The 18,793-nt window shown below is 39.7% G+C and overlaps 1 long non-coding RNA gene across 1 annotated transcript in view; it reads right to left on the reverse strand.

Annotated features, from left to right (window-relative positions):
• Window positions 1-10,343: 10,343 nt before the first annotated feature.
• LOC131380834 (uncharacterized) overlaps window positions 10,344-18,793 on the reverse strand; it is a 68,280-nt gene continuing 59,830 nt past the window's right edge. The window contains exons 2-3 of the long non-coding RNA XR_009209089.1: window positions 11,012-11,104; window positions 10,344-10,478 (exon numbers count right to left, since the gene is read on the reverse strand). This is a non-coding gene — a long non-coding RNA (uncharacterized LOC131380834). The remainder of the gene's footprint in view (window positions 10,479-11,011; window positions 11,105-18,793) is intronic.

Below are 18,793 nucleotides of genomic sequence, written 5' to 3' on the forward strand. Positions count from 1 at the left end.
GCATGAGCTACCGCACCCGGCCCCTCTCTTTTATTTTTAAGGGCAGAAAAAGACAAAATGAGAAAGGAGCCTCCCTTATCCTCCTCCTCTTTCCCCTCGCAGCCCAGCATCAAAACACTCATTCTTAGGATGGAGCAGGGGTGGAAAAGTGCAGGAACATTAGGCCTTGTCTATGTATTGGCTCCATTAGGAGCTATTGTTGCTCAGCAGCTGTTCTCTTGCTTCCTAGGAAGCCCTGCCTGCAAGTGGGCTGGGGAACCAGTGTGACACTGGCAGCTGGGGGAAGTGGGGAGGAACATCGAATATTTTTTGCACCACGAGAAAGATGGGCTTTGTTTCTCAAAAAAGAACAGAGATCCTGTTTCTGGGTAGCTGTTATCAGAAACTGGTTTTAATAAATACAGTTGGGGAGTGAGAGTAAGAGTGTGTGTGTGCGCGCGTGTGTTTCGGGGGCGGGGGATAGAAGAGAAAGAGAAGATAAAGTCACAATCTACTCAACCTTTAATCCTTTTTTTAAGGTAGGAAAAGCTGAAGAATTTCAGCCAAATGAAAAGCATAAAGTGGTTGAGAAAGGTTTTATGACTAAGAGAGGATTGCAATGGAAAATACGTAAAAAGAGAAGTTAAACCAGCTGGCTTATTTAATTTTGACTCCCCACTCCCCCTTTCACTTTTTTTTTTTTTTTTACCTTCAGCTTAAACTAGGGGAAAATGTACTGTGTAAATATTCAGTGTTTTTCTTAGTTTTTATCCCTAACAAATTTTTTTACGGGACTTTTTAGTGAATCTCCAGAGACTGGGTGTGAACGTGACTTTTCACCCCTGGGTCACGGGTCACTTCCTGCTTCTTCTTGTAAGTAAAAGCTCTTTCTATTCCATGGGTCTGGCTGTACCCAGAAGTGGGGGTAGGGGTGAGGGATGGGAGGGTGGAGTGGGGGATGGGGGAAAACTCAATGCCTATTCATTTCTCACATTATTTTATTGTTAGGAACATTTCTCCTCCCATACTAAAGAGCTAAATGTCAAACTTCTATTCCAAAGTACATGAATAAATTAATACATTCCTAGTGTATGAATTTATTCATGCATTCAATAAACATCATCGAAGCACTGTCAATGTACTAGGCATTGTGTTAAGCGCTGGGAAAACAAAGATAACTAAAATACATTCCCTATCTTGTACATCTTCAAACAAACAGGAGAGACAGATTCTAGAACAGTAATTACAGCAATTACAGTAAGTACTGTGAAAAAAAAATAAAGGGCGAGAAACATATAACTCTGCCTAGGAAGGGCAATGAAGACTTCCAGGAGGTGGTGGTATTGGAATTGATTTTTGAGAGCTAAGTAGGAACAACCAGAAGGCCAGGAAGAGGAATGGCATTTCAGACAGAGGGAGTGGCCATGGAAAAACCTTGTTTTCACTTTGGGTAATGAGCAGTCTGCAGTGTTTTACTCTGACTAGGGTTCTGGGAACCTGGGAAAAAAAAAAAAAAAAAAAAGGTGGGATAGGATAGAATTGGCCCATGAAGTTTAGAGTTGAAACCAAGGATCCCCAAAAGGCAACATCCAGGGATAAAAATATACTTAATCCCTAGTGGAAAATAACACCTACACATCATCCGAAGGGCACCAAGAAGAAAAAAAATGCAGCAACTGGAGGCAGCATAAGTTTGGAGCTGTGAGGAGGGAAGTCTGGAGCTGTTAGGGAGAAGCCCTGGCACAGAGCTTTAAGGGACTTTTAGAGGTAGCATAAGGCCTGTCTGGGGTGGGGCACTGCCGTGTCAAAGACACAGAACCTGTTCAGGCAAGAGTGGAAGCAAGAGGACGCATACCACAGTCTGGAATTGACAGTCATCCTGACAGATGCCCTGACAATTGAAAAAGATGGTAGAAAAGGGGGAGTCAGGGGCTACATCCTCAGGAGCCTTGAACATCATCTTCCCAGCTGGGATTTCCCAAGGGTAGCATGGGTACCACTGGTAAGAACCAACGTGTCATTACATGGTACACAAACAATGTTTTAAAGACTTGTAGTAGTTATGTACTGATTTTCTAGTTTTATACAAACTAGAAAAAATGTGTAACTAACACGAAATCCGCAATTACACAGATAGGAAGATTGCTTAAGAAGAAGCTAATATAAAAGCACCATGGTGAGTTGATCTTTTTTTAAAAAATAAGAATATACCAAAAGAGGTGATACACAAATATAGCAAAAATTGAGAAAGTGGTCTATAAATGACTGAAATTTGAAAATAGTGGCAGTAGGCAGTAGGGAATCTCTGAAAAGTGTAAGCATTGGACTCTATTTTGTAATGTTGTTCTTTTGGGGAAGGCGAGACTAAAGACACTGATTAAGGGAGGTTGTATTTATTGTCCAGAACCACAATGGACTCTGAATAGTTTTCAGGTTCATATTTCAAGATAAACTCTAATTTCAATCCTGAAGTACTTGGACAAGTCTTTAAGAACCTCTTTTTACTAATTTGAAATGTCCATAGCTTTATTTTCATCTTAAGTAACTTAGTGTGTATATTTACATGAATAATTTTATTAGAAACGTGCAGTGCTCAAAATGACTTTTATGGTGTAGGGTGATAGGGGAAAAAGCTATTGAATGTTGGATAGATCTGTGTCTTTGTAACAATTTGGTCAATCTGATTTACATAGACCCTAGTGTCTCATTTTGTGCTTAGGTCTGGTACATTATCTATCAACCATGTTTTTTTATTTTCTATAGTTCATGATGCTTTGATATCTTGGGGCATCTTGCAGACCAGGGATGGACTGCCCCTCCCAGGTTTGGCTAATTCCTGGAGATACTAAACAACTTGGCTTAGAACACACCTTTTATATGCAAGACAACACATCCAGGCTCCATACCCTCATCTCATCCTTTTCTCAGGCTCCTCCAGCACAGAACATTATCCTCCTGCTCTAAGTCACCCAGAGCCAGGTACTGGACAATTAGAGACCACTCTTGTAGCTCAGAGCCTGTCCAAAGGGTCCAAACTCTTCAATCCGAAACCTCAGCTCAGCTGCTTACCCTGCCTCCCCCATTCCTTCCCATAAAACCCTAAATAAAGGCTGTTGCCCAAGCTTTCCCCTCAATCTTTCTGCCCTCAAGGCAATCCTGGTGCTTCCCCACGTGCTCCATTCTCTTGGCAACTGTAAATGACAAACTCTTCTTTCAAGGGAGTTGTCTATGTGTCTATCACCTTATCATACCTAGTTCAAACAAAAATCCTAGGTATAGTTTAAAACATATTAAGGGCCGGGCATGGTGGTTCATGCTTGTAATCCCAGCACTTTGGGAGGCTGAGGTGGGTGGATCACGAGGTCAGGAGTTTGAGACCAGCCTGGCCAATATGGCAAAACTCCATTTCTACTAAAAAAAAAAAATTATCTGGGCATGGTAGCAAGCACCTGTAGTCCCAGCTACTCGGGAGGCCGAGGCAGAAGGATCGCTTGAACCCGGGAGGCAGAAGTTGCAGTGAACTGAGATCGTGCCACTGCACTCCAGCCTTGGTGATGGAGCAAGACTCCATCTCAAAAAAAAAAAAAAAGCACTATACTAAGGAAACTCAATTTTAAAAAATAGGTAGATAAATGAACGAATGAATATCTTCACTCACTTAAAACATGTCTCTCTATGACCTTCTTAAAAGTGTACTTATGTGATTAAAAGCTGTTTACATTAGCTATCTATGGTCATCATTCTCTCATGCAATCAAGCTCAGAATTTTGAGAAATTTGGGCTCAGAGTAAATTACACATTGCAAAAACAATACGAAGAAACTATGGCCTGCAAGGCAGTGTTGTTCCTTGGTTTCAGGAAGACATCCAAAGAGGAATTTTCCCTGGCCAATACACCCATTTTGCTGTCTTCCTGTGTGAGGTATTATTTTTGTATGCCAGGGTGGTTAACTGCTCTAACAAATAACCATAAATTTCAAATTTCAATTGCGTAAGAGAATAAAATTTATTTCTTAATCACTAAAATCCAGTGCAGGTGTTCATAGTTGGACAGTTCTCCTGGCTGCCTGCATGACTCACGAATCAATAATTCTTTCATCTTGTGATGCTGCCATTTTTACAACGTGGTCTCCAAGGTCGCCAGAGAAGGTGGCAAAATTATGGAAAAAGTCATATCAGACACATACCCAACTTTACACGCAAGTGCCAATCAAAATATCTGCATACATTCTATTGGTCAGAAGTGGTCACATGACCTGCCATAGCTGCACAAGGACCAGGAACTACAGTCTGTGGTGGGGCTGCACTTACCAGCAACCACCCTTCCGGAGGAAACAGGAGCCCAAAGCTTTGGAAGTCAGCTATCCTTTTCCACCAATTCAAGAGGTATTACCCAGAACTGCATTCTGGTAATGGAGCAACTATAACTGGTCAAGTGATTATGTAAATTAGTGGTTCTTAACTTTTAAAGGATCATGAATCCGATAAAACTGTACAGATCTGCTTCCTAGAAAAATACATAAACATAAGCACTCACAATCTTCACGGAATTTCAAAGGCTTCAGGGATTCTCTGAAGCCCATCTGTTAGATATTAAAGAGTCATTGACCTATACTTTTGGTGTAGGTGAAATTATTTATTTCAGAAATTTGTTTTGGACAGTCTTATAAATCATAAACCATGGGCCAATTTAAATTTGATTTTTTAAAATCTGCTGCTAGATTGGGGTCTAATTTTTTTAAATTAATTGCTAGAATGAACGAGATCCAGAATATCAGTTGTGTGTCATCCAACTTTCAGATGCCAATTTTGCACTGAGCAGAAATCCTTATTGCTACTACTGCAAAAAAGACTTTTGTTGGTATCCTGCCATCCACTTGCTGCTCTCCAATCCATTTCACATGACAAACAGAGTGACATCTAAAAATTCAAATTTTTTCATGTCATTCTCTTCTAAAAATCTTTCAGAACATGAAGACCCAAACCCTTGACATGGCATACAAGACCTTGAGTACACTAACCCAACCTGCTTCTCACATTGTGTGCACCTTTGCTTTTTATGCTTCTACCCAATTGGCCTTTCTTTCCCTTCCTCCCACCTCAGGGTCTCTGAACATGCCTTGTACCTCCTTTGAATTGTCTTCCCTTTATTCTTTTATATAGTTAGCTGCCACTCTTCCTTGAGATCTCAGCTCATCTGTCATTTTCCCAGAGAAGTCTTTACAGAGACACAGAAGAAGTCAGATCCCCTATATGGTCTTAGAGCACTATAAGTTTTTCTCCTGGTGTTGATCATGGTTTGTACCAATATGCTTGTGTGATTATTTAATTTGCATGGGTCACTGTCACTAAAAGGTAAGCTCCATGAGGGCAGAAACTTTCAGCACCTAATGACACAGCTCAGCACCTGGCTTAGTGCATGGAACATAATGGCACTCAATATTTTGTTGAGTGAATGAATGAATGAATGAATGAATTGCTTTCCACTATATCTTGGAGAGAGGGAAGATAAGTGATAAAGGGTCTTGAAACCAAATTATCTTCTCATTCTGAGAAGTGAATAGAATAACCAAGTCAGTGTTTGGCATAATTTTAAAGAACTTCACAGTTAGGCAATGACTTTTACTCTACTCCATTGTAACCTCTGCTCTTAGATATCTTCCAAACCAATTAAAGAAAAAAAAACAGCCAAATCGGCACCAGATGAACAGCTCATTGATGGAGTAAGGGCAGTCGAGGGGAAGTGTCATAAAAAGACAATTCTTTTTATGGTAAGCAATATGCTATTTATTAGTAAGTAGTATACTATTGGGTCAATACAGGGAGGCTTCCTGGAAGAGATAGTCTTTGAGTTACATATAATCTGAAGATCTCTTCATGACACCTCTTTTTTGAACTATATTTGATACCCTGAGTGCCAACAAAATATTTTCCCACAAATCTTGCTCCTCAGATTTTCTGGTTTGTTGTCACAAAGATAAAGCTATAAATGATGAGAAAGACTGGCAAGACTTAGGTCAAGCTGGCACTGTAGTCCTCCAGCAGAGAACAAGATATTAAACAATTGTGTTTCATATTTCCTCTAATAGATTGTATTATTTTTCAAAATATCCACTGTCTCTCCATTTAGGAGAATTTTACCCTCTTGTCAGTCTTGGCCATGTGATTTCATTTGGCAAATGACATGGGAGTGGAAGTGACATGCCCAGAAGATTTGAGAGCCGTTGTGAGATCCTATTATATCCCTTCTGACACAAGACACACCACATCCCCAGATGGAGGTATTCTGTCAATCTGGATCCCAAAGTGAAAAGGATGAAGGACAAAGTCACAACTGATGGAGAGCCATCACGGAAGATGAGGAAAATATTAGCTTTACTCTTGCAAAGCACTGAGATTTGAGGGGCACTTGTTCTTGCAGCATAGCCCAGCAAAGAATGACCGATACACTTTTCTTCACAAAACCTCTGTCTAATTGAACTCAAACTCTGAACTATACACTGAATGAAAGAATGGTCCGTTCCCATTTCGACAGGTCAACCCTCATTTTTATAAGTGCACAGCTTCAGGAAGGCACACATGCAGTCATGAAGGGAGAAAGTGGAGTTCTCAACTATTGAAGCCAGTGGGCTAACTTCTGCATTCACCAACATGAAACATGCTGAAGTCTGTTTGCCTTGCAGTTCTCTGCTGGATGTGCCAAGAGGGCTCTATTTTAGAGAAGGAAAACTAACAATAGATTCCCGCCAACTAAAAGGGGATTTCTTTTCCTGGGAAGGAAAAAATAAATGGAAAAAAAGATCTTTATCTGGTGATTTGTACTGAAACAAGAATAGTCAGAGCTCATCATCATATCATTTTTAATAGTAATGTCTCACAGAGAAACATAAAAGAAACTTATTAAAGACAAAAATAGTTTATATGAACTTTTTGCTAAGCATATGAAGTTGAATTCATAACATTCCTTCCACCCCCAGTCTACCTTCTCCATTCCTGTTTCATTTCCTTTTTTTGTCTTTTTTCCTTGTCCTTACCCAAAATCTACTCAAGGCCATTTTGGAAGATGTAAGGATGATAGATATGGGTATAATAAATAAATATATCCTTTTATGTATATTTATAAATATATTTTTACATTTTCAAAGCAAAATACAAATTAAACATACACGTGTTTCTAGGAGTTCATTCCATACCTCTACAATAGTAAAAGAACTTGCTTAACTGAAAACCTCTAAAGCTTTAAAAATTCTTTGAAAGCCACTTGAAATTTGAGGGGCTTTGACGCTTACTTTTAAGAATACCAAAGTGCATTTCCATTTCCCCCAGGGTTAGCTAGCCATGAACAACTGCAATTCAGTTTCATAAGCTTTCCTTGATGCTTGCTAGGACCATAAATTCCACCTTCACGTACAATTTGCAGTTTAAAGGTATGAATTATCTTACTAAAGAGCCTTTTTGTTATGAGTTTTCTATTCCAAGGTGAATCCCAGTTAAACGCCCCTTCCTGCCCCAACATTCTTGAATTTGAATTGTGGTGCACATTACCAAGGATTACTCCATATTTTCAGGCAATATTGCCATCCTCCTAAATGTGCTCAGTCTAAAATATTCAATGAAAAGTGTATATGCAAAGCTAGCTTTACTATTTAATCACTAAAGTTACCTTTGGGAAGCTGAGTATTGATACACAATGCAGAAACATCAGTGCTCAGTCCCTGAAACATATTTAAACTAGAAGTAGGAGCAGTTAGATTTATGTACCATGATGTCTGAATTTGCAAAGGTTTTCTGGTAATCTGAAGAGTTGTATTGAGTTACTCTCAGCAACTATTTTACTTTATTTTGTAGCTTTGTAATATAGTAAAAGAGCCCTGGGTGAGGAGTTAGGAACTTAGGGATTGCTAAAAGGGTTTTATATACAATATTTTTGAAATCTAACAAAAAATATAAACAGTTAACAATGTCATGACCATGAATATAATGAATGACTCTTTGTTCTGAATTGCTCTAGTCCAGTATAAAATGTTTATAATTAGGTTGATCTGCACAGAAATTCAAAGTCAATTATGTGTACATACAGAAGAGAGCTGACTTTCCATAATGGCTCTGTAGTTTAAAATCATCAAAAAAGGGAGTATTGCAAAATGTACCACTCCATAAATACTACAGTTCATCAATTAAGCACTACACTAAGCATGTAATGATGATAATTTTCCTGTGTATGTCAACCAGGAAACACACAAGCTGGTTGTTAAGTTGCTTCATCATAAGAATAATGATTGTGTAAGTGCTTGGCTAGGTCATTCTCTCTCCCAGCTTAAACATTAATGGGAAAGTAATGGAATTATGGAGCTGGCTCTTTTCTTGAAAGCTAGATGTCAATGTCTTAGGATACCTGTGCTATTAAAAACCTCAAATACCCAATTTGTAACTTTAGATGACCAAGTCACTGAAGGTTAGAACTAAGTGGAATTTTAGACATCTTGTAGTTCATTACTTTCATTTTAATGATGTGAACACTGAGGACCAGAAAGACAGAGGAACTTGTTCAACATCACAAATCTAGCAATAACAAACATATAGAAAGGACTTTGCCCTCATCTGTTAGTTCCTAGTCCAGAGCTTTCCTTTCTGCCATGTCACTTGGAAAATAAACACCATTTTCCAAAACCAAACACAGGAGTAACAAGCATAAAATGTGAACCTTTCAGTTAAGATTCAAAACTATAGAATAAACCTTTGAAGTTTCCAATCTAGTAGCAATTTAAAAAATGAAATCTTACTAGAAATACCTAAAATATGCTCTTTTTCCCCCCGTGCTATGGGGATAAAAGACTTGCTACTCATATAGTAAGCTTAATATTAAGAGAACTCCATAGTTTATTTCCTACTCAGAGTAACCTTGTATTACTCTCACTCATTCGAAATATCCTTAAAGTCGAAGGATTATACATGAGGTACAAAATAGAAAGACAGAACTTTATAGTAAAATTTTCTCTAAACCAGAGTTGCTGACTTCGTTTGACTTTTCTTTTATCAATTTTAATACATTCATTTTCCTATTACAAAATCTGCATTATGCTGGAACTATTGCTTATGTGTATATGATATATACACAAAACTGAGTTTTATAAACACCCTTGAAATAATTCAGACACACAAAAAATTGCTTTTTGGTCAAGCGACCACCTCAAGGAGCCACAGACTCAGTGCTGCCACAGTTCCACACAATGTTTGTTGTTCAAGTATTATTCACTTTTTGGAAACTGCCGTTTGAGCAATGAGTTTACACAATTAAATTTGATTTAATTATAGCCACACCCAGTGTTTCACCAAAAGTCTTATCACTTTTGTCACCCATATTTTTGTTTAATCTCAACTCCTGATTATTTCTTTCTATTAAAGAAATAAAATTTATCTCAAAAGGGCAATGATCTGTTACCAATGAAGATCACTTGGAAATAATATTAATCAGGCTCTATAAAATATTTCAAAGAAGGCCAGGTGCACCTGTAATCCCAGCACTTTGGGAGGCTGAGGCGGGCAGATCACAAGATCAAGAGATCAAGACCATCCTGGCCAACATGGTGAAACCTCATCTCTACGAAAAATACAAAACTTAGCTGGGTGTGGTGGTGCACACCTGTAGTCCCAGCTACTTGGGAGGCTGAGGCAGGAGAATTGCTTGAACCTGGGAGGTGGATGTTACAGTGAGCCAAGATTGCACCACTGCACTCCAGCCTGGCGACCTAGCGAGAGTCTCAAAAAAAAAAAAAAAAGAAAATAAATAAAGTGTTTCTTTAGATTTTTAAAATTGATACACAGTAATTGTACATATTTATGGAGTACGTGTGATGTTTTGATACATGCACACAATGTGTAATGATCAAATTAGGGTAATTAAGATATCCATCAGCTCAAACATTTATCATTTTTTTCTCATTTCAAAGAAAATTTGATTAGCTATGGGCAAAAACACTGGAAAAAGCACATGAACATTGGAAAAAGCAAAAAGATTGGAAAAAGCCTTCCAATCTTTACTACAGGAAGAGACTATTTTCATCAGTATGAACACATCTGGCACACTTCTTATACATCAGTCTTTTTGACTTGAATAATCTACAACATATAACTTATGTTTCCACAGGTGTGTTTCTAAACCTTTGACACCAAAGGTGAAAGAAGTCCTGCTACATGTCCTAGACTATTACTTCTCTTATTTCTTGTGCAAAAAGAGCAAAAATAATCAAGCTGTGTATAAGTCTGTTCTTGCACTGCTATAAAGAAATGCCTAAGACTGGGTAATTTATAAAGAAAAGAGGTTTAATTGGCTCACAGTTTCACAGGCTTCACTACAGGAAGCTTAGGGCTTCTGCTTCTGGGGAAGTTCAGGTTCGCTCCAGGAAACATAGCGGCTTCTGCTTCTGGAAATCCTCAGGGAGCTTTTACTCATGGCAGAAGGCAAAGTGGGGGTAGGCATCTTATGTGGCAGGAGCAGGACTGAGAGAGAGAGGCAGAGAGGTGCCACACACTTTTAAATGACTAGACCTCATGAGAACTTACTCACTATCACCAAAGGTGAAATCCACCCCCGTGATCCAATCACCTCCCACCAGGCCCCACCTCCAACACTGGGGGGTTACCATTCGACACGAGATTTGGGTGGGGACACAGATCCAAACCATATCAAGCTGTAATAATTTTCATTTGCTCCATGCAACCACAATGTTAGCAAGTATCAATTTATTAATGCTGAAATATGAACATTCAAACATATATGACTATCATGTACTGTGTGTGTGTGTGTGTGTGTGTGTGTGTGTGTGTGTGTGTGTGAGAGAGAGAGAGAGAGAGAGAGAGAACAGGGGGTGGACAGTAGTTATCTCTGTTTAATTATCCTCAATAAAAATGTTTCTTCAAGCTGCTCCAAGGCAATCATCCCAGCTAACCTGCCCTGAAGTCCTTTGGGGACATTTGAAGAGGAGAGAAGGCCCTTTGTTTCCCCTTCTGACACTGGGCTAGAGTCTCCTTACCTCTCTCAGACACTCTGACTCAGTGCAGGCTGCAGACACTGTAACCCCCTTGATAAGTAAGCTGTCGTTTCCACCTGGAGCTGGGACTGCTATCTGAATAGGAGAGGAAAAGCTGTGAGTATTACATGAAAAAGGATAGTCCTTTCTTTTCTTAGATCTACACCCCCCAAAAAAATCAGGAAAATGAAAAGGGACCCAGGGAAGGGGACCCATATGCCAAGCTGGTGACAACAGAGTGTAAGAGAGGTTATCCAGAGTGGCATCCTGGAGCCATTCTGGATGGGTTTGAATTCTGGCTCTGAGCTTATTTTACAAACTTAGACAAAATCCATAAATCTCCTGTGCCTCAGTCTTCTCATCTATAAAATGGGAAGCATAGTGCCTATACTATAGGTATCATGTCATAGGGTTATTAAAACAGTGCCCAGGACATGGTGAACACTCAGTCATTACCAATGACTATCATTTACTGGGAGGCTATTGTGTTTCCAAGTGCCCAGTTCATGTAGCACCCACTTTCCTGGGAATTCTCCAGTGAATTTCTACTTTCCAAACCAAAATCAAATCTCAACTAGCTATTTAATGATGGTGTTCTCTTTCTTTGGTTAGCACAATCATTCTTTAATAGTACACATACATAATTTTCATTTTTTGTAATGGTTAATTTTACATTCTTAGATATACAAATTCCTTAAACATAAAGAAAACGAAAACTTGACAATGATAAAAACAAATTTACAGCCCTCACTAATTCTCACTACACCTGCATTCTATTCATTTTTTAGTGTCAGCCAAGATAACTCATGCCTTAAGAGAAAAGACAGGACAGAAACTAGAAGTCATAACAATTTCTAAGCCTGGTTATTGAGCTAAATATATCCGTGCTCTATGGTATGGCAATAGGGAGGACCGTACACCCTCTAGGGAACCGGAGTTGTGACAGCAGTTCTGAAATGCTGATGACTTTGCTGGAGATTGAGTGGGACCAGCGCTAGATACTTCTGGAGCAGTCACGGAAGAAGTGGAGGGCCTATTTAAGGAATGTGGCTTGGGTTAAGATGTTTCATTCTTCTGAAGTGAAAGGGTAGTGTTGTTTTTTGTTTGTTTGTTTGTTTGTTTCCAGCCTTTTTTCTGGCTTTCTTCAAGTTGTCTCAGCCCAGGAGCCTAACTCTAATTCCAGATACTGAAATTTGCACCACAAACCACCACAGGGACAACAGGAATTAATGCCCAGGAACGAATGCTAAATTGCATCAATCTCCAAATTATCTACTCTACTGGAAAGCCCACTTAAAACTAGACTTTTAAAGTAAGTAGAATTTTGGAAGGAACCCACAATCCCTTTTTGCATCACCAGGAAAACAGCTTGCCTATAATCCCTTAATAAAGAAAAAGTCTCGTAGATTAATCTCCCTTAGGCAAGCACCATTACTGGTATTTTAACTCCATAAGCAAGTCAACTGCAACAAATAAACTAAAAGAATGATAATAAGAATATTATAATTACCACATGCTATTTATTGCCTTATCAATGTCTTTCTTTCATGAAGTACTTTAAAACTGCTTTAATATATATAAGATCTTTACCTTCTCATCCTTACCCCTACTTCCCAGCAACTCTGATAAGAAATTACTCTCAATAACTCTGAGAAATGTCCAGTGGGATTATTTTGAAGGACATAATTGCAGCTACTGAGAAACAGACTCAGTGTAATTGAAACTAAATTAGGATAAAATTGTTTTGAGGAGATTGATAATTGTACCTTGGGCTTTAAAATAACTAAACATGCCAGTAACCTCACCCAGACCGAGGGCGGATGCATTCCCATACATCTGCTGTAGTGTTTTGATGTATCTTGGAGTATGACCAATCAGTATTTTTCCTCCCACATTAGCATACACCTGTATTTATCTAAGATAGTTTATTATCTGCACACGACAACACTTACGAGTGCTGCAAAGTTCTATGGAGAAAATTAACCAGTAGGCCATTGTTGAAAGTCCTGCTTCCTCCCCCTGAGAAGCAAATAATTTGGTATGGCTTTCTCATACAGACTGCTTTAACCCTTCATTGACTTCTTTTAAAGCAGTCCAAACTAAACTGCTAGTGCTTACCAATAGCCATATTCCCCTCTTCTTCCCAGGCACAAGCCAGAATATATTTTTCAGCCTTCCTTATGGTTGGGTGGTAACTGTGGCTGAGATCTTACCAACAGAATGTGAGCAAAAGTAATGGGTACCATATCCAGTCCTCGGCCATAAAAACCTTGCACCTGTGAACCTAGTTCTCTTTCCCTAGCTGAATGGAGAGGACTGAGGATTTAGAGTATGTGGTGAAACCATTAGATGGAAGGCCCTGGGTTCCTGAATGACTGTGTGGAACAGACTCTATCATTTCACCTTGTCATTCACCATTGAACTATGATATGAGCAAAAAATAAATCTTGGTTAAGACATGGAGGTTTGGGCTTTTATCTGTTATAGTCATTAGCATTATTTATTTTATCAAATACAGTAACTTTCTCACTTGCTTCTGTCTCTCCATTTCTACAGTTATCTTATATTTTCTTCCTTTCATTTTTTTTCTTCAAAGAATTATTGCATGCCCAATACATGTGCCAGAAACAGAGCAAAATGCACTGTAACTACATTCAAAGTAGCCCAAATGAACAACCATATACCTAACAATTTCAAAAGCACAATAATTTAGCTCTACTAATTCTTTTGAAGAGAGATCAGCAAACTACAATCTGATCTGTTTTTCTAAATTAAGTGTTTATGGGAACATAGCCATGCTAATTCATTTACGTCTTATATATGGCAGCGTTCACACTACACTGGCTCACAAAGCCTAAATTATTTACTATTTGGCCCTTTAAAGAAAAAGTTTGTTGACTCCTCTCTAAAAGGTCTTGGAAAGGATTCTCAAAGGAGATGATACATGAGGTAGGTTTTGGTGGAGTTCACTGTGGTAGAAAAAGAAGAAGGTGACATGCTGGAGAGGAAGAATAATAGCCAAGCAAAAATCATGTAATGTTAAAGGTTACTCAAGCAGTACTGAGAAAACATAGAGGGGACAGTGATTCTCTCTCTCTCAGATCACCAAGCATTACTGGGAATGAGCAACTGGAAGAACCAGAGAGAGATGTTTTGAAATGAGCAAACTTGTTGACCTCAGACCTTTAATTCTGTCTGGGTGACAAATTTTAATGAATAATAGTCTATTAACACTAAATAGCATCAAGTTCAACTATAGATAAATGTACAGTACAAACTCATCCATCATTTCATAGCATAGAGCAATAAGATTTCCTGCTGAATGAGGAGATGCATCAGCAGGTGCAGCTCTGAGATGGACTTCACTCATCAATTCTCTGAAAATCCCTTGAAAAATTAAAAAAGTAAGCTGTATCTTACAAAACGGAAGGAAGGAAGGAAGGAAGGAAGGAAAGAAAGAGAAAGAAAGGAAGGAGAAAGAAGAGAAAGAAACAAAGAAAGAAAGAAAGATCCCAAGAGCAAATGTGGAAAATGTATGTGCTTATATACTCCCTGTCTTAGTCTTCTTGGGCTGCCATAACAAAATATTATACACTGGGTGGCTTAAACAACAGACATTGATTTTCTCACAGTCCTGGAGGCTGGAAGCCTCAGATCAGGGTCCCAACATGAAAAGTTTCTGGTGAGGGCTCTCATTTTGGCTTGTAGATGGCCGCCTTCTCATTATATCCTCACCTGGCAGGGGGAAAGAGAGCTCTGGTGTCTCTTTCTCTTCTTATGCGGGAACTAATCCCGTCATGAGGCCCACCCTTATGATCTTATCTAACCTAATCATCTCCTAAAGGCCCCACCAAAAAATACGATCACACTGGGGGCTAGGGATTTAACCTACACATTTAGGAGACAAACAATTCAGTCCAAAGTGCTCCTCAAAGTATAAATACAAACTTTCAGTGAACATAAAAACACTTATTCATTCAATGTATTTTTTGAGTATCTCTTATGTGACAGGCACTCCTCTAAATTTGGGGGTGTAACAGTGGACAAAACACACAAGGTTCCTTCTCTCACTCGGCTTAATTCTCAGTGATAGGAGACAGAAAATTAACAGATAAATTATGGAGCAGTGTACTATCAAATTTTGATCAATGGCATGAAGAAAGAGACCAGGCTTCTTTAGAACAGAAACTCAGGGAAAACCTCAGGAAGTGACATATGCAGTCATGCTAGAATCATAACAAGGATCTGGCTATGCAAAGGTTTTGGGATGGAGTGTTCTAGGCAGAGGGAAGAGCACAGGTAAAATTTTCAAAAAAGGGAAAGAGTTTGGCCGATTTGAGCACTGAAATAAGGCCCATGTGGCTGCAACTTTGAAAAGTCAGGGAAGAGTGGAGGATGAGGAGGTTAAAGAAGTAGTGAGGGAAAAATCCTTTCACAGAAGGACTTGTGGACATCACGTTGATGCTCAGCCTCACTAGCTATAAAAAGAAACTTTCAAAGGAAGAAGTTTTTTAAACTATCAAACTTACCTTTAAAAGATTTTTTAATTGGGTGTGATTAGAGGAAAACACATCTGTGCCAGCACTGATTAAGGTGAATATTGGTCCAAATCTTCCAGAAGGTATGTTGGTCATGTATTTATCAAGGCTTTGAAATGCCTACAACCTTGACCCAGCAATTTCTGTTCTAAGAAATTATTCTGAGAAAATCATGACTTTCTTCATGTGATGATGTTCTTTGTAATGTTATCTACTGTAGATTTTGCAATAATATTTTTACAAATACAAAATAAATTTCCTAAAAAGTAGACCCTTGTCATCCTTTGAAGGCTTGCAACCTACTGAAAGTTTCATATGAACTAAAAAAAAAGTAGCCAAAGTTGAAGATGTAACACTGTTATAGACAATGTTTGTGTCACTCCAAAATTCTTATATTGAAACCCTAATCCTCACTATGATGGTATTAGAAGGTGGAGTGTTTGGTAGGTAATTAGGTTATGAGAGGAGAACCCTCATGAGTGGGATTAGCACCCCTATAAAAAAAAATACACTCGGCAGAACTCCTTTACCCCTTTTGCCATGGGAGAAAACAGCAAAAAGACAGCCAACTATGATCCAAAAAGTGGACCCTCATCAGACACTGAATCTGCTGGCAACTTGATTGTGGATGTCCCAGCCTCTAGAACTGTGAGAAACAAATTTCTGTTGTTTATAAGCCACCCAGTTTATGATCATCTGTTATAGCAGCCTGAACAAACAAAGACAAAGATTATAACATAATGCTTTCCGTTGAGATTTGACAATAGGTATCAAACAGTAATAAATTTCTGCTTTTGAGTAAGAGATATAAAGATACAAAAGATCTTTACATCTATGGTACTAGTAAGAAAAGCCTGCATAAAATAAAAATTATATGTTTCTGTGAGAATAGCAAGGAGTGGCAGATGCAAGTAAGCCTTGATTAACTGAATTTCAGAGCCAAGCAATCAATCCCTTTTTAAATGAGGAAAGAGTACATAAGTACCCATTCCTAGCACCTAGTCTCTATCTAGATGGATGGAGAAACCAGCTTCTTGTAGTTCAGGAGATTTTCAGTGAAGGAGGTGATATTGTTTGGCTCTGTGTCCCCACCCAAATATCATCTTGAATTTTAGTTCTCATAATCCCCACATGTCATGGGAGGGACCCAGTAGGAAGTAATTGAATCATGGAGCCTGGTTTTTCTCATGCTGTTTTCATGATAGTAAATAAGTCTCATGAGATCTGAGGGTTTATAAAAGGCAGTTCCCCTAGACACACCCACTTTGCCTGCCACCACATAAGACATGACTTTGCGGTGGAGCCAAGATGGCCGAATAGGAACAGCTCCAGTCTACAGCACCCAGCGGGAGTGGCACAGAAGACAGGTGATTTCTGCATTTCTGTTTGAGGTACCGGGTTCATCTCACTAGGGAGTGCCAAACAGTGGGTGCAGGATAGTCGGTGCAGCGCACTGTGCGTGAGCCGAAACAGGGCGAGACATTGCCTCACTTGGGAAGCGCAAGGGGTCAGGGAGTTCCCTTTCCTAGTCAAAGAAAGGGGTAACAGACGGCACCTGGAAAATCGGGTCAGTCCCACCCTAATACTGCGCTTTTCCAGCGGGCTTGGAAAATGGCACACCAGGAGATTGTGTCCCACACCTGGCTCGGAGGGTCCTATGCCCATGGAATCTCGCTGATTGCTAGCACAGCAGTCTGAGATCAAACTGCAAGGCAGCAGCAAGGCTGGGGGAGGGGCGCCCACCATTGCCCAGGCTTGCTTAGGTAAACAAAGCAGCCAGGAAGCTCGAACTGGGTGGAGCCCACCACAGCTCAAGGATGCCTGCCTGCCTCTGTAGGCTCCACCTCTGGGGGCAGGGCACAGACAAACAAAAATTCAGCAGGAACCTCTGCAGACTTAAATGTCCCTGTCTGACTGACAGCTTTGAAGAGAGTAGTGGTTCTCCCAGCACGCAGCTGGAGATCTGAGAACAGACAGACTGCCTCCTAAAGTGGGTCCCTGACCGCCGAGCAGCCTAACTGGGAGGCACCCCCCAGTAGGGACAGACTGACACCTCACTTGGCCAGGTACTCCTCTGAGACAAAACTTCCAGAGGAACTATCAGACAGCTGAATTTGTGGTCTCACGAAAATCCACTGTTCTGCAGCCACCGCTGCTGACACTCAGCCAAACAGGGTCTGGAGTGGACCTCTAGCAAACTCCAACAGATCTGCAGCTGAGGGTCCTGTCTGGTAGAAGGAAAACTAACAAACAGAAAGGACATCCACACCAAAAACCCATCTGTACATCACCATCATCAAAGACCAAAAGTAGATAAAACCACAACGATGGGGAAAAAACAGAGCAGAAAAACTGGAAACTCTAAAAAACAGAGCACCTCTCCTCCTCCAAAGGAACGCAGTTCCCCACCAGCAACGGAACAAAGCTGGATGGAGGATGACGTTGACGAGTTGAGAGAAGAAGGCTTCAGACGATCAAAGTACTCTGAGCTACAGGAGGAAATTCAAAACGATAGCAAAGAAGTTAAAAACTGTGAAAAAAAATTAGACGAATGGATAACTAGAATAACCAATGGAGAGAAGGGCTTAAAGGAGCTGATGGAGCTGAAAGCCAAGTTTCGAGAACTACGCGAAGATTGCAGAAGCCTCGAGAGCTGATGCGATCAACTGGAAGAAAGGGTATCAATGATGGAAGATGAAATGAATGAAATGAAGAGAGAAGGGAAGTTTAGAGAAAAAAGAATAAAAAGAAACGAACAAAGCCTCCAAGAAATTGGGGACTATGTGAAAAGACCAAACCTACGTCTGATTGGTGTACCTGAAAATGACAGGGAGAATGGAACCAAGTTGGAAAACACTCTGCAAGATATTATCCAGGAGAACTTCCCCAATCTAGCAAGGCAGGCCAACATTCAGATTCAGGAAATACAGAGAATGCCACAAAGATAATCCTCGAGAAGAGCAACTCCAAGACACATAATTGTCAGATTCACCAAAGTTGAAATGAAGGAAAAAATGTTAAGGGCGGCCAGAGAGAAAGGTCGGGTTACCCACAAAGGGAAGCCCATCAGACTAATAGCTGATCTCTCGGCAGAAACTCTACAAGCCAGAAGAGAGTGGGGGCCGATATTCAACATTCTTAAAGAAAAGAATTTTCAACCCAGAATTTCATATCCAGCCAAACTAAGCTTCATAAGTGAAGGAGAAATAAAATACTTTACAGACAAGCAAACGCTGAGTGATTTTGT

Source organism: Hylobates moloch, unplaced genomic scaffold (genome assembly GCF_009828535.3).
Source record: "Hylobates moloch isolate HMO894 unplaced genomic scaffold, HMol_V3 SCAFFOLD_12, whole genome shotgun sequence".
Taxonomy (NCBI): domain Eukaryota; kingdom Metazoa; phylum Chordata; class Mammalia; order Primates; family Hylobatidae; genus Hylobates; species Hylobates moloch.